The 15,691-nt window shown below is 34.0% G+C and overlaps 1 protein-coding gene across 11 annotated transcripts in view; it reads right to left on the reverse strand.

Moving 5' to 3' along the window:
• Window positions 1-15,691, reverse strand: part of LOC120637619 (TLD domain-containing protein 2) — a 185,805-nt gene that overhangs the window by 102,356 nt on the left and 67,758 nt on the right. The window lies entirely within an intron of this gene.

The following is a 15,691-nucleotide window of genomic DNA, read 5'->3' on the forward strand; positions in this document are numbered from 1 at the left end:
AAAATGAAGAAAATCCCCAGTACGAGTTATAAATACTTAAGGATGGGCTTTTTATAACTCTTACAATGCCTATCCTTAAGTTTTTTATAACTCGTACTGGAGATTTTCTTTATTTTATATCATCTGCATACCGTGTGCATACCCTCTATGCACGCCACTGGTAACAAGAGCACCTTTGTTTAAATATAGTAATAACATAATGGTTCAAGTCCGTCTCCAGCCATTACTAGACTGGGTTACATATCGAGAGATCGACTATCAATTTTCTTTAACCGTTCTTCACCAGCATGTGCTGGATTCCTCAGATAATTCTTGGTAAAGTCGAAAACTAAAACCCACAAAAAAACGAATTAAAAGGAAGACTGAACTCGAATGTCACAAACTAACAGGTGCTCTGCGTCTTAGAGACGACACAAGCGCTTTTCGTCAAGTACGCGGTTGCAGGCCCGTGCCTTGGGGCTATTGATAATATGGCATGTTCTCGCTTCAAATAGCTAGAAAAATAATCGCATGTAACGTCCGACATATTCCATCAAGGTCGCACTTCAATTGAGTTTATTAATTGTCTCTCATTGACTTTATAAAACGCATTATTATAAATAGCAGCATGCTATTAATTATTCTCGCAACGTACTACTACTTAAAAATATAATACAACTGATGCACTCATTTAAAATTGACAGTTAACTAAAGGCCCACTCTAAAATATTATTTGCTAATCGTCAGGTTATGTTAGCTCTATGAAAAGTGTCGACTTTTCATTAAACATAATTTTTTTCAATACACGTAAGTACGAGTAAATAAAGCAATCCTTCTGTTCGCTTCAAACGTAGACCATTAAAAACTGTCGTGCGACATTTATTTATCGATCCTTTTCATAACATTGAACGCTGCTCTTGTTGGTTGATTGAGGCCATTAAAGTTGCTTACCTCAGTCCTGACACGAGAAGAAACTCATAGTGACATTTTTTTCTAACCAGCGTATAGGCACTAAACGTATTACGTTCAGCTGTAACCTTGATCTAAATAACTATTTGCAAATGATAAGTACCTGAGTCTGACTTTCTAATCATTGATTGCTAATCAAATAAAATCAAAAATGTTCAAATATAATTAATTAACTACATGTATCCTTAGTGCGGAATATGACATTCATACCAATTCTGTGGATTGTTTTTTTTTGTAAACCTACATAATCATAAGTTATTAATTCTAGAAATAATAAATTTAAGAGTTTCCGATCCCTTCTTACAGGCTAGTGTTCAATAAAATACTTTGAGCGGGCCCTTAAAGGTTTTTATCTATAGCAGGGCATCCAAGTCTAAGTATATTGTTTATGTCTAAGAGAAAAACAACTATGTCGAATTTTCGTCGTAGCTGGAAATTGAGTGTAACAAATTGAATAGCCCAACAACACTGTTACACAGTAACACTAATATTAGAAAATCTCTACTGAAACGTTAGGCTATTTATGGTAATAGTCTGGGGCAAGATAACGCACGCACAATCGCTCGTAAATGTGATGGCGCTTTTGCCGCGCCTGTTGTTCTACAACCACATAGGCATAGAGCACTTTGCTATATAAAAAGCGCAAAACCTTTGTCTACTTGACAACGGAGAGAATCGATAAAAACGCATCTGTAGACGCATATTTAGACCTATGTAAATCGATTTTAAAAAAGCAACCACGCGAGTCGGACCCACGCATTATACTATTATCTATAAAAACGGCAAACAAATCAGATCTGTTGTATGGGAGCACCCATAAATAATAATTTTATTGTTTATATATTTGTTGTTAAAGCGGCAACAGTAATACCTCATCCATAAATTTTTTAACTATCCAACTATAAAGGTTCATTAGACACAGCCTGCTGACAGACGAACACCAGACAGAAAGAGCGGCCGACAGCGGCGTCTTAATAGGGTAAAAACACTTTGGGATACGGAAACCTAAAACATTAAAACACAACAATGATTTGATTTAGTTAAACATTTTTGAAAAGATAAAGTTTTATTGGCAGCATTTATTACATTTAAGTACGTTAGAAAATAGGACCCTCTGTAACACAGGTTGTATATAGCACCCTCTGTAACACAGGTTGTCCTCGCTCAGAAGGTGGGGAATCAATTTTGCAAGTCCTTGTAACTTTGTTTATAAATAAACTTATTATTATTTGATATTTTTATAAAATATAATTAAAAGGATAAATTAAGCAGACTATCTTAACTATATTCATAACAAGACATGCTTTGGAAAAATGTATTTTTAGTGGAAACGAAAAATGTCTAAGCTTTAAGAGGTTTTTCTACTAATAACTTGACTCAATTAACCTATCTAACCATGCAAGGCCAGATTACCCAGTAATGGGCTGATACAGCTGGGCAAACCTAACCTGTCCTGATGTGCCTCATTTAGACCCAATTCCAATATTTATGGTTCCATTTAGGGATTAGGTACAATTTAAGTCAGATTGTAAGATCTTGATTTAGAGATGATTATAAAATAAAGATATAGAGGTAGCGGGCGATACTTTCCGCGGGTATGGTACGAGGCGACTAAGGGAATATATCTAACGGAGAACGCTCAGCAGCGTCCTCTGTGCTACTGGTACTCTCTACTGGGATCATCAACCCGTCTTCCCAGCGTGGTGTTTATGGGCAAACCCTCCTGTTGGGAAAGTCTTTAAGTCCAGCAGTGGGCTATTATAGACTATTGATGATGACAAAATCATTTCACTACAATCCTTTCCAAAAGTACCTTCAAACAGTAGTTACGTTGCGGTTCATTTTATTGTACCAAATGAAAACTTTTTGCTAAAGGATATGCGAGGAAACAGTCACTTAAGCAAGCTTAACAATACAAATCCCTCGCTTTAGCTTTATAATATTATATACTCTAAATACTCTTACTAGGTTTCATATGAACCTAGTAAGAAAATATATTATACATTGTCCCATCGTACGCTTGTTTCCGACAGCGCCATTGTAAATACACACAATAAAAATGTTGATTTATGTTCCATAGAATTTCTCCGGTCGCATTCTAAGAATTGCAACTCATAAACAAACATTCCCATCAAAAATATCATTAAAAATATATTAAAATTAACTAAATACCATATTCCAGATTAGTTATTAGGAATTTAGGACCAATTACTAGTATACAGAATGTGCGTTTTTACAAATCACTTGCTTTAACGGGAATAGAAAATATCGTGAAGAAAACTTCATCCATAATGTGCTTAAAATCGTGTTATTTCTACCAATTGGCTTTTAACTAGTGCGGTGGATTACGGCCTAAGCCCTTCTCATTCTGAGAAAAGACCCAAAATTTTAATTTAACCTATGCCTATTTTGGCAAACCAAAAAAAATGCAATAATTTTTCTTAGTTTCCAACGATTCGCTCTTTTGTCAATCGTCGTAGGTCTTACACAAATACTCGAATAGTAATCCAATTATTCTGCGCATAAATACACGACGTCTCTTCGATAATCTAGAGATTCGAGGAGTGCAAGTTGTTTTGAGATTGTCAACAAGTTCAACTGCCAGCTTTTGAATTCCGTGTTTTGTACGCATATTGCCTGATGATGACGATTGCTAGAGACTATGTGTACATACGTGTATAATATGTATCTAGAAACAAGAAACAAAGACAAATGCAAACAAGTAACAAGGAATATTTAATGAGCCTCCGGAGCTCTCAGCCGATCTGAGCTGAATACAGATTAATTGTTTACGACAACAACTACTCGGGAGACAAAGAAAATCGATCTTATTAATGCAATCATAATGAATAAGAGATTTGCTCTTGGCGTTCATTCCAAGAGCCTCGTTGGTCGAGTGGTTAGCTTATTCAGCTATGCGGTTCACGAGGTCCTGAATTCGGATTAAAAGAAAAGTTTCGTTTAACTATTATCTTACATGAAGGAAAGTTTAACAATTAATATGTATCTAGTGAAATTAACATTTACTGATATTATAATAATTGAACTATTTTTCGACCGCTGCATGGCAGCGAGGCACTTGTTTTTCCACGGAACAAAAACCTTTTACCGCGATAAAAAGTATTCATATGTGTTTATGGAAAACATGGTCGATACCAAACTTCTATCAAATCCTTTCCTATTGGCTTTAGGGCATGATATTGTTTTTTTCTTAATTAATATTTTGGAAGTTTACACATTATTTAAAAGATATAACGAAATTATATTACTTACGGGTATTTAGAAAAATAAACTTTAACTTTAAATCTTTTGATCTTGCTGTCTGTGCTCAAAAATTCATCGTAATCTTTCAAAATTAAAATATCATTTTGCGATGCGATGTGAGGTATCACTGTCAAGCGCTCTTTTTACGTGATCAATACAATACACACCATTTAAAAGAACAATACCTAATAAAGGTTTGTTGCATAAAAATTTGCTTCATTAATATTTTATCAATTTCAATTTATCAATAGGTATTTTGCATTCTACAATAAACGATAATAATTGATATTAAACATGACTGAAAGGCGGATTTGTACAGAGATTTTGATGTGCATTCGATAACCGAAAGGATACCACCGCCACTTTGCGATATGATAATACGTAATATAATAACTGCCTCATTGATTTAGTGGTTTCCAAGTCCAAATATACGGGTCACGATTGGTTTGGTGGGTGGATTCAATCGACCCCAACGTCCATATTTTTAGTGTTTCTTAATAACTTGTATAAATTATATAGCTAGACACTATGGAGTCGTACAGAATTAAGGATTCAAGCATTTATAATACTTTCACGCAGACGGAAGTCGCGGCTGTATCTACCGCGTACACGATGCCGATGGGATATGACTCATAAAGAAAACTTGTATCTATAATACGTGACTATGACTTCGTTGGCAGCAGTAGTAATTTATACAAGAAAACCAGGCGTCAAAATCATTATGCACTCGAATAAAACGTAACCGTTCATAACACGTTTTGATTAACACATTGTACCTACATTTACATCTATTATACGTATTATTTATACTACCTACACTGTTTCATTTTTTTAATAATGCTAGCGATGATTGAATTCGCATCTCTAAAATCGCTGCCGGCGGCGGAGTGCTTTTGAACAAATAGTAGGAATTTAAAGTCTACGTACCTAGATTAAAAATAACATCACACTAATATCATATGTGTATGTTTGCTACTGAATCAATTTGACTGAAACTTAAAATGGAGATAGATTATACACTGAAAAAATCCATTATACCTGCGTGATTTTATCAAACCTGTATTCATGTTTTTGTCATGACGATGATTTTTTTGTTGCAATTACATAACCTGCTTAAGTACTTCATTCGGGTAAAACCGCGGGGCGAAGCTAGTGTTAGGTATATAAGATAAATTATCAGCTTAACAGTTTATGTGTGAACTACACTAATCTTAGGAACTACAGGTCCAATAAGAGAAAAATTATATTACAATAAAGCCCATTCATTTAATAAGGTAAAATATTTTTGTTTTATTGAATGCGGGTAACCCTAAGTTTGCTTTAAACTTAGTTTGGCAATAAGACCTATGTTGATAACAAGTAAAATACAACAGAATTATTTCTCAATAATAATTTAAAATACAAATAAAGTAGGCGTAGAGAAAGCGCGTGCTCGAAGTCAATTATTAAGATGACGACGTTTGAAATATAAATGTCTTGGAAATAAAAACCAACTGTAACAACAGGCTCATAGCACAGTATTAGAATAAATCACTTTCAATCTTGATGTTGACACATCATTTCAGCCAGATTCTATTGATGCATATCTAGTTTATTTTGTAGAGTATATTATATAAAACTAAATGAAGTATCTCAATAGTTAACATTTAGAGGCTTATGTAAATATTCCAGTTTTCTTTTTTAATTATACGTTCTAGAAATGAAATAGAACCTGGGTAGGGGAATAATTCCATAATGATTTTCTTTTTCTTTAAAGAAGGCATTTAACGATTAATAATGATATGAACATCCATAAAATTATTACCAATAACATTTGCTTTTTTAACTGTTTTTATATCGGAGCCTGAAATAACCCTATTTAAGTAATAATTGGCTTCATGGAATGCACGCCATTTATAAGTCTAGTCTTCATTTGTCTTCATTGCCGATCATTATTTCCGAGATGATACAATTGTACTTTCTGATAAAGCCTATAATAGGACTGCGAGCGGAGCACAATGGCAAAGTGCCAATAAGACCTAACATAGGGCTGACAAGCCAGAGGTCAAAAGCCAAGACTCCGTATTTACGTACGCGCACGTAATTATACGAACGGAATAAGAAATAATTATGATAAAAACAATGACAGTCCAAAAGTACTGTCCTGAATTCCTCATAACGAATTGAGATTTCAAATGTTTTAACGTTCATTAAGCCAAACATAAATAAGTACGTGTAAAATTATTTGGGAATATTCCCAATTTCGCAACTGCTTCACATAAATCTCTCCGAGCTCTCTCTGGCGTCGCGTTTGCCCTATTTTGTATTACGAATGCGGGAAAAATTCGAATACGAATATCCCCTCATGAAAACTGTAAACAAAGTTCTGCTCTCATGTTATTCCACTTTGAAATGTTTTTCTTTTCATGCGGACCACGATATTGTTTATAATTATCATTCATCATTTAATATCTCCAACTCATCAGCAATCATCATGATACAACTGGCTCAAAGGGCACGGTACTTTTCTCAGAATGAACAGGACACGATAGCTGTTTTGAACATTTTGTTAAAATCATTCCAACAATATATACAGGTCATGGAGACTCTAGAAGAGCACTTCACTGCGGAAAAACGAACTCAAGCAATGCGATTAATGATTATTTTTACGGCCGTTTTCTACGTTTGATGCAGACTCAGAACAAGTGGATGTATAACGTCCATAATAAATAATTTTCCAAGGTATTGTCTGACAAAAAATATTAACCTATCGATAATCCAAATCCCTCAACGGACCGACAGACTAAGTTCCGTAATGAGATGTCGCCGGTTTGGCTGGAGATCAATACTATTACCACATCGAAGCCTGACGTTACTTCAAACGCTGTTAATTAGTCTATAGTATCCATTCAGAGGATTATAGTTATGGACAGCTAGCTTTGGGTGGTTATGCTTACATAACAAGTGCTATCCAAAGTAATCATGACGCAACCTAGTGTGGACAGACGACTTTATGCAGACGCAGAGACCTTATTAGTTGCCCATCACTAATAAATAGACCGGGATGTCCATCACACGGTAGTAGGTCTGAGTACTTTGATGTTTACCTAACGTAAATTAAAACGTAGCTTATGGTAACAAAGTGCAGATTCCAATGTATGCGTTTGGGTAGATTTCTTTACATTTTTTCAGTGTTTTTTTGGGATTAAAAGTAGCTTTTTAAAAAGTAGTTTAGTCCCAATGACGTTAGAAATCGGGGAAGAATGCTCTGCAATAGTTTCACCAATGCAAAACAACAGTTTATATCAATATGCTAAGATGAATTCCTAACCGATAAATCATTGCATCTCTCATATACGCGTAGGTGAATTGGAGGCTGAACATGGTAGGATTGTAACGTATAATCACCTTCAAGGCAGTGGCGTGCCATTCATACATACACAAAATCATTGCCTACCCAAAATTTTAACTATTAAATACGAGTAGGTAGTAAGGTAGTGTAAGCGTTTGTCTTTAATATATTTTTAGTAAAAAGTTATGGTAACCAAGTGAGTATGGTAACACAGCTTGAATGGGCCACCAATACTTAAAGACAATAATTATAATAGAAGTCTTAGGATCCTGTTTAAATAAATGACCACGTGTCCTGCAATCTTTTGTGAAAATAAATCAGAACACGAATAGAATAATTGTAGTTTGAAATGCAGCATTGTAAACATTAACTAAGCGCATTTTTATTTGAAGAACCTGAAGGATTTTCCGTAACCCTGAAGGAATAAAACTTTTCACAAAACCATAAATAATTCATCAGTGCATAATGCAATTTAGTCTTCTTGAAGGAAGTTCCCTCAGGAGCGGAAATGTCCCCTTGAAGTTACAACGTTTTTAACATTGCCGACTACGTTGCTAACTAATGCTTGTTTTTCCCATTAGACACAATTAATATAGCCTTTGACCCCATTTTTTCAAGCCATTAGCACAAATGGACATCGTACTTGATTTTTACATTGCTTAGCCGGATATGTAGGGCTGTCTATAAAGTTATTTACCCTTTTTTTATCTCATACACACATGATACAGGATATTGCAAAAGACTTTTAATTTATGAGATAAGGCAAGGTAATACAGTTCAGCACTTAAAAAATATTATTAACATTATTTACTATGCAATCATTCATGAGCTTAATTTCAATGTGTGTTGTGTTGAGAACAGTTTAATTAATAAGGTCAGGTTACATATTTATATTTTGTTTAAGGTTTTGTAGCAACGCCTAGGTGCTATTTGTTATACAGGTAGAATGCAGGGTGGGGGGGGGACGGGGGGAAGAGTGTCAACCCTGTCATAACATAATTCTCAAGTTACGTCTATTGCTAGAAAAATGTAGGTCGTGTCCGATTTCAAAGCGCAGCGGGACTTGCATAACTCTATTCGCCTCGCAAGCTGTCTACACAACATAGTCATATTTAGTGATGGGCAACTAAAAATATCGATACTTTTTAGATATTTAGTTTTTTAGCAGTAATAAAAGATTGTCCGTCAGACGTTTTGAATATGACGACATGCTACGATGATGTAAATATGTTTCAATGAAAAAAAACATTGAATTTTTATGTCAATAATCAAATTTTGCAGCTAGTGCTATATAGGTGCATAGAAGCTAAATACGAAATCTCGAAAACTACTAGAAGTCCGAAACTATATTTGGTAGGTACGTAGGTTATACCTAGCATGTTTCGGATAAGAAAGGTACCTAATCATATAAATAATCGTCTAAGTGGATAAAATTGAGGTTGAAAGTTTATATGAAAGGTGTACGCGGTCAATAGGCACCACGGGAAAACTTTAAAATCTCACGGGAAATTAGAAATTCTATGCCCACTAAGTAGTGCCTAAATTTATATAGCTTGTTACTGATACCACTTAATAGGTTTTCTAATGGCTTTGATTAATCAATAGAAAGAAGCATCATCTCAATTAAATTTTCATCATACATTTTTTACTAGCCCAGCACAGGATTCAACTATTGTCTGCCTGAATAAACTCACTATAATAATTGCGCCATTGAATAACTCAACCTAGGCAAGGTGAAAAAAGGTGAACTTATTTCCACTTAAACTTTACTGTCTCTGTACATAGCAGGTGAAAAGGCAGCCTTGAAAAAAACTTCCAGCCCGCCCATCACTATTGCCGACTTTCAGTGACATTGAGCCGATTGTTATACCGACCACAATTTATTTATTACAAGTGCGTTTTATCGATAAGATAATAAATATTCAATCATATTCCTATTGAATCATATCGATTTATCACACAAGTTTACTATACAACCTACATAGTACGTGCATCTATAACTATAAATTTGATAACACCTGAGACCGAAATTAATATGATAAAAAATTTTAATCTATTCAAAGTAGGATTTATTTTATGAGTCACTAAACTTTTGATATGGGGACATGTAATAGTTAATTATACCTCTTCAGCAAGCCGATAATACAGATTGTTATAGATTGCGTCTAATGCAACGTATTTTAATAAAATTTAAAATCTTATATCTTAAACGAGCAATTCTTGTATATATATAATTGGAAACTCGGAATCGGCTCCAACGATTTTCATGAAATTTAGTATACATGGGGTTTCAACAGGGGCCGATAAATCGATCTAGCTAGAATTCATTTATATTGGACATACGACTATTTTTTTAAATCGACTAATTCGCGGACAAAGTTGCGAGGGTCCGCTAGTTAAATATTTACATGAGATTTTCACCATGGTGGTTCGATCATTATCTGTCTAACACCTACTAATTTAGAACAATCTAATATTAACTAAGTATATTATAGTGGGTCTACACTATACTGGCTGAAAGCTGCAGAGGGATTGGGATGATATGGATATGGATCCCGCAGACTACTTGGCGCTGAGGCATCTGCTAAGGTTTTCATTATTTTGAAATACCAAAGACAGTACAACAAATTTCAAAACGATCGGAGCTGTGAAAATAAATAAGAAACTCTTGTCATGTAGGAAATGAGCTGTATGCTCTTCAAGTGTCTTAACTAAGAATATCCAGGAACCATAGCGATCAAGAAAAAAAACCCCATTAATCCGTTCTGTTCGTTTGGGAGCTACGCTGCCATAGACTGTCAAACAGATTACCATACAGACAAACTGATATCCACATGTATACTTTTAACGTCTAACAACCAAAATGGGTATTTTCATTTAACGATAGAATAGTACCTACCTACTCTTTTGTACAAATGCACACCCTGCTTACATTAACGAGGTACTCTTCGTATAAACAAATACAAATAACGAGAACTACAAATAAAGATTCAGTCTATGATTTCAATATGACTACAATAAATTATATGATTTTGTGACAAGTTTTCTTGTCTTTGGAAGAGGTTGAAATGGGGTTTACAAAAGAGGTCATAGACATTCAAATCCTTACGTTAAGTTAATAATTTGAAACAAATTATCTACCTTGCGTTTATAAATAAACAAATTAAGAGATTTATATGGAAAAAATTTGCTTAATATGCAACCGCTAGTAATAAAAATAAATGCAGTAATAAACATAAATTTAAACTAAAACATCTATTTAAATTATAATATAGGTATTTTTACGAGTTTAGCGTTTACGGTTAAAAATTATAATACGAAGTAGAAGATTTTATTTTGTACGCTATACGCCTGTCTAGCGACGATTGACCTAGAAGTGTGGCCGCTCATTACTAGATGGCGCTCTCATATATTTTTTACTTAGTGTTTTTTTTAATTACAAAACTTTAATGGTCCTTCCTATCTGAAGGCTCTGTAAGACCCTGAGGGTAGGGTATGCACTGCTTATTTGCATATATGCAATGCACGCCACTGTTAAATAGGTATGGAGATATATAAAATGCCACTGCACCGACTTGCCACTGCAATTAGAAGATAGGATGTTAAGTAAGTATTACTAGGTTACATAAACCGCTACCAAATGACCGCGACTGAGTAAGGTTTACACGAAGGTTATGCCAGATACGTCTGCCGTTTGTATTGAACGGCCACATAAGTACACCACTACGTGTTGTTGCTGTATAGCTGTATCAACTGTTTTAACATTCATTTGAGGCATACAGCATACCCTAAAGCTATTACCTTAACCATACAACAGATTTCAAAGTATAAAAAAAAAATCAAAGGCAATACCTTCTTCACTTAAAAAAAGAGTTACGCTATTAAATTTCCTAGTATAGTAAATTTAGTTTTCTATTTTTTTTTTTTCTGAAAGGAGTTTATCGTGTTCAATCATTGAATTGTGGTATCCCGTAATTAAGAAGATCATACAGACAGAGAGTTCAATCTGATTCTATAAGCCTTACTGTGTACAGGTACTGATTTTCCATTACTTAGATTTTTTTAGAGCTTCAACCCTAAAAACCGCCCCCTACAGATCCAATAATCTCGGCCTTTTTGGAATTTGGTTAAAAATTCAACGTTGCTCATTGTTTTAACTGAAATGCTATATATTACAATTTTTTTATACTAGCTTATGCCTGTTACTTCGATCGCCTTAGCGCATTTTTTTCTTTATGTACAAAAGCGTGACAACGTGTATGCAAAGTTTCATAATGATCGCTTATGTTACAGTAAATTTATAAAGTGGGTAAACAATTAAACTTTAGATAACTATAAATTCATATTTGCCAGATATCTTTACTAAATTGACTGCATTGTCAATTATAGATAGATACACTTCAGTCCTACATGGACTCGAACGATGCAAAGATACCTCCTGATGCCTTATTTGTTTATCACTTGAGTAGTTGAGGCGTGAAAGCAGAAACAAACTTAAATTTTCACTATTTTAGTTTTATAAGTTAGTATGACACTTCGCCGTTTAAGAATAATAATCTTGCATTTGACAAGATTAAACCAGTATAGGAAAACAAGTATGTGACATTAATAATTTATACCAATTGTTATTTAATCAATTATTTATGAAACAGATGCTTTAGGTGTAACAATGATTGATAACCGAGTGTTTGATGTGCTACTAGCAGATACCCGCTACTTTGTCAACGGTTTCATTGTCAGAAATAAATAGATATGTACTAGAAATATCTCTGCTATGTTTCTACATAGCATAGGTAAATTTAGTACTGAAACTATGTTCGAAAATCCCTACAAAATCGAATCAGCAATTTTACAGCAGACATAATTTTTAAAACTCGTTTTTCAGTTAGTACTGTCGCTCAAAATAATAATCATCTTTATATTTACCCATTGCCGGCCCACTAAGCACGGCTCTCCTCTCAGAATGAGAAGGGTTTGGGCCGCTTTCCAGCACGCTGGCCAAGTGCGTACATTACACGCCTTGGAGACTATTATGGAGAACACCCAGGCATGCAGGTGTCCTCCCGACTGTATACCCATTTACCCACATAATCTCCGTCCTGCCCAAAGGTCGGAGGCAGCAATAAAACTTTTCCACAACACCAAAAAAATCTTAATGTATATAAATCTCTTGTCACAATGTTTGTCCGCGATGGACTCCTAAACTACTTAACCGATTTTAAATTAAATTGGCACACCGTGAGCAGTCTGTTCCAACTTAAGAGATAGGATAGTTTAGATTTTTAATTATAGTCGCAATTTTATTTTTTTGCAAATTATTTTTCTATAATTAATTGACAGTCACATGTTATATACATATAATACTACTATACTAATTTAAGGCTTAGCGATACTGAATGCTTTAAAAACAAAATCAAACGCAGACGGAGTCGCGGGCAACAGCTAGTAATTTATATATATTTATTTTTTATATCCTATTTTTTTTTATATATATATATATATATATATATATATATATATATATATATATATATTATATTCTGCACGGTACAGGTGTAAGAAATAGTTGTCTACAATAATCGCAATCTTTTTTCTTCATGCGAACAGTTACGTTTTTTATTTAAGTGTGATTGCATAAACTAAGATGCGGCTTCAAGATTAGTACTCACGAGTGCGTTTTTGTTTTAAGACTGGTAATAAGCTTTCGAATTACGAAAATAATGATAGGAACGAATTCTAAACCAAAACTTGAGAACATCATGGAGAACTCTGAGGCGTACAGATTTCCTCTCGATGTTTTTCTTCAACGATAAAGCAACTGATATTTAATTGCTGGAAACGCACATAACTCCAAAAAGGTAAAGGTCAGGACAAGGATCGAACTCTGTCCCCCCGTAACGGAAGCTTTACTGGGCTATCACCGCTTATAAGCGAATATCTATTTGAGCACAGGCTACCTCTCTCTCTTAGGAAAATCTAATTCAAAACCAGAAAAGTCGGCTTAAGGAACTCCTATCTCTACAAGGTCTTTAGGATACGCCGTTTTTTTAATTCCTGGCAGGTATTCTTATCAAGTTATCAGAAAAATCCAATACCTAACAATTCTTGACTTCTTGATTATCAGGCTAAAACAAAAGTCAACATCAAGTCAAAAACATTTACTAAGGAGAGAACTTCTGTAATAAAATCTGGGTTATACCAAAATATATTGCTACTTATATACAATGAGAAACATCCGCCTACATTAAAAATGGGTAATGTCGAGACCCAAAGCGTTTTTTCATCAGCCCTAGAATGGAAGCAAACACAAATGGCACCGCCCACGGCTCCACTCACAAATCATGCGCTTTTCGCGTCCCCGCTTCAACTCTCAGATGATATATTGTATTTACTACCCCCTTCCCCCCAAGCATACCGGACCATTCGTAGTGATGAAAGCACTTTTCTTTATGTAACTAAGTATAAGCCGCAAGATGTTTTTCGGTCGAACATTTTAGCATCGAATATATATCATCGAATTGAACGCACCCTTTTGTCAAAAATTGCTTGTGCTTATTTAAAAAGCGTAATGCTTTATATATGCGGAGCGATCCCATCCAATAACAAAAACAGAAAAGTGACACTTTAAAATTTAAAAAAGATAAATTAAACTGTCTATTATTAATTTAATTATAACTAAACCTGGACTACTATTAAAAAAAAGTAACATTGTGTTGCCGATTATTATAATAACGCCGTAAGTTCTTGTAATTTTGAATCATTCTGGATTTACGGAATCCCAACAATGCACGTTGCTATACAGAATTTAAATGCAATAAGTATGACCAACTCGGACTGTCGGGAAAAGAAGTTACCGAAGAAATTGGTAAAATAGTCGAAATTATATTTAAGTGGGTCTTTGTATCACGTCCATCCGCATATAACGTTCTTTTCTAGGATAGTCGAGGGGAAGTTAGAAATGAATACTTCATAACTAACCCGCACTCGACGCAGAATAAATGGGCGAACGAAAATCCGCGGCGAAAAGATTGTCTTTTTTCGTTAAGATTTTCAGAATGAGATTTTTTTTCTATGTATTTTTTGTTGTGTTCAATAAAAGTATATTCATTCATTCATTCATTCAATGAGGTTCAAACAATTTATAGTACTATTTAAATTATTCTTCACAGCGAAAAATTATATGTTTTACTTGATAATATTTCATACTAATGGTTGTCCGCTTAAACGATGAAGTAAAACTTTCCCGACGGAAAAAAAAATACCTACTACTACTATTATATTATCTATAGTCATGCTCTTGGTAATAAGTTAATCGTTGCGATGTCTCCAATTCAAGATGCAGGCTTAATATATTAAAATAAATACTTGAGAGCATCACACATTCTATTAGGAAAAAACATATTCCAAACACACTAAATGGTGACTATATGTTGGAAAATAATATAGCAAATTATTTAATTAAAAGTACCAAAACAACATAGTTTTGAACATCGCGGTATATGAAATAAAGATGTAGAAAAAAGATTATTAGGTAGGTGAGGTATTTTGGCACCGACTAAAACTTTAAACTTTTTATTACGAAAATAATTTTTTTAAAGAACAAATATTAAAACGTTTTTTAACTTCGATATTTCGCTAAAAATAAGTTTCCAAATCAACTTTTTATTTGGCTGCTTTACTCTGTCATTTCAAATAGCCAAAAAATTGTGATAAATACGATATGACCGTGTTTTGGCAAGGTATACATACCTACATAATAGCTCTCGCCATTTAATAAATGCCCGCTGGACATTTAGTCCGCCTTTTGTATGTTTTTGAAACAAAGAGCATTTTCTATAAAATCACTATTATATGCCATTTAATGTATTAGCCAAGATACAGAATATGTTGGATAATTTTGAAAAAAAAACGATTTTACACAAGCTGAGGGTATATTTGCACAAATTATAAGGAAACGAAAAAGTATCAATTAACGATGCAAATATGACTCCGTGGATAGTAATAAAAAAATAGATACGCATAATACCGACATCGGTTCTAATCATTAGAAAATAACACTTATTTACATATTAATGATAAATAAAAAGCTACATAACAAATTACATATTTTGAATCCAGTGCATCAATGCCGGGGCCAGTCTTCGTGTA

This window comes from Pararge aegeria, chromosome 4, assembly GCF_905163445.1.
Source record: "Pararge aegeria chromosome 4, ilParAegt1.1, whole genome shotgun sequence".
NCBI classification, from domain to species: domain Eukaryota; kingdom Metazoa; phylum Arthropoda; class Insecta; order Lepidoptera; family Nymphalidae; genus Pararge; species Pararge aegeria.